At 36.4% G+C, this 2,032-nt stretch overlaps 1 protein-coding gene across 1 annotated transcript in view; it reads right to left on the reverse strand.

Moving 5' to 3' along the window:
* Window positions 1–2,032, reverse strand: part of LOC106469392 — a 34,871-nt gene that overhangs the window by 16,546 nt on the left and 16,293 nt on the right. The gene's annotated exons all lie outside the window — the stretch shown is intronic.

The following is a 2,032-nucleotide window of genomic DNA, read 5'->3' on the forward strand; positions in this document are numbered from 1 at the left end:
TATGGTACACTCTTACAGTTAAATATTGTATATGGTACACTCTTACAGTTAAATATTGTATATGGTACATTTTTACCATCAGATTTTATGAACGATACACTTACTGTTAACAGATAGTGGAAAAACAAAACAGATTCTTAAAAGTTAAGTCCAGTTATGTATGCAACCAGGGTGATTGTTCAGCTTAATCTGTGTTATTAATTACTTACTGGACGGACGTTATGTAAATTTATGATTCATGAAAGGTTATCTTAGGACATTAAAAGTTGATTCCCTTATATGTCATTGTTAAAAACGTCCATAAAAACTGCAAAACGTAAAATGTGAAATCGTAAGTTTGCATGTATCTCCACATGGACCCAACAACCCTTCATGCCAAATTTAGTGAAGATCCATTTACAGGGGGCGAAGTAATGGTAAAAAACGCCCATAAAACCGCAAAATGAAAACTAAAAATTTGTATGCACCCCCGCATGGACCTAATGAACCTCCATACCAATTTGGGTGAAGATCCATACACAGGAGGTAAGATAGTTGTGAGAAAGGCCTATAAAAACCGCAAAGTGCAAAATTGAAAATTTGTAGGTATCTCCCCATGGACCCAACAAACTTTCATACCAAATTTGGTGAAGATCCAACTGTAGGGGGTGAAATAATGTTTTAAAAAACGCCCACAAAAACCGCAAAACAAAAATATTCAAAACTTAGAAAATTTGTATGCATCTCCCCATGGACCTAATGAACCTCCATACCAATTTTGATGAAGGTCCATCCACACCCTGCGAAGTAGTTACATGCATACTATTATATTTATATAGATATGTACATTTACGCAACACTTTGACGTCAGTAACAACTTGAAAAAGCAACTGGGCGTTGCATAGTCTACTTCACGTTACTGAAGTACTGAAGACAGTTTACTGTTTATTTGACTAATTTCTCATGAATGTCTAGTAGTTTCAGGAACCAAGTTTGCTGCTTCTAAGCAGAGTGGATCCTTGCGTTTCTAACAAGGAGGGTGAGAGGTATGTGTTTCTGTTTTGTTTCATGTGTTTGCGCAAAGCTATACAATGAGAACCTGCGCCAGTCGTCCTAATTTTGATATTGTATATTAAAGGGAACAAGTTAGTCAACACCATCCACCGCCAACCTTTGGGCTATTCTAGTGGGATTTGATTATCACCTTTATAATACATCTACGGCCCCAAAGTGTGGAGCACAATTTTTTTTTAGTTGGGAGGAGGAGGAGGGGCAACGGGACGCGAAGAAGGATCCCTCTTATCCATAGTCAGTCATACTAACTATTCTTCAAATAGGAAAATTCTAGTTGTTGTTTTGTTTCGATGATATTTTTGAGGCTTATTTATTAGCATTAATAATTTAGTGTGTCTAAAACTTAGGTACCTCGGGGGCCATGACAGATGACGTCCACATGCGGAACCAATCACCATTTAAATATTTATAGTTGAAGTATGAACACTAGTCATCAACATATTATCCAAAATGCTGTCGATATAATTACTACATCTAAAGGTTATAAGATAATATTGACGACTGAATTTATGTTTTAGAAGTAATATGTATATATATATGTGTGTGTATGTGGACGAAATGAGGGTCTGTTTGCATCCTAACTCCTTCGAGCCTATTGGGCCAATCTCAACAAAAATTAATATGTAAACACTATGAACTATGGGGGAATGTCCTACAGGGGTCAAAGTTGAACTTAACTCTATTTCTATTATGTAAAGCCTGTTGGTTAATTACTCCCAGCCTATTGAGTCAATCTCAACAAAAATTAATATGTAAACACTATGAACTATGGGGGAATGTCCTACAGGGGTCAAAGTTGAACTTAACTCTAAACACTATGAACTATGGGGGAATGTCCTACAGGGGTCAAAGTTGAACTTAACTCTATTTCTATTTTGTAAAGCCTGTTGGTTAATTACTCCCACCCTATTGAGTCAATCTCAACAAAAATTAATATGTAAACACTATGAACTATGGGGGAATGTCCTACAGGGGTCAA

The sequence above is a fragment of the Limulus polyphemus genome, unplaced genomic scaffold (genome assembly GCF_000517525.1).
Source record: "Limulus polyphemus unplaced genomic scaffold, Limulus_polyphemus-2.1.2 Scaffold3462, whole genome shotgun sequence".
In the NCBI taxonomy this organism is placed as follows: Eukaryota; Metazoa; Arthropoda; class Merostomata; order Xiphosura; family Limulidae; genus Limulus; species Limulus polyphemus.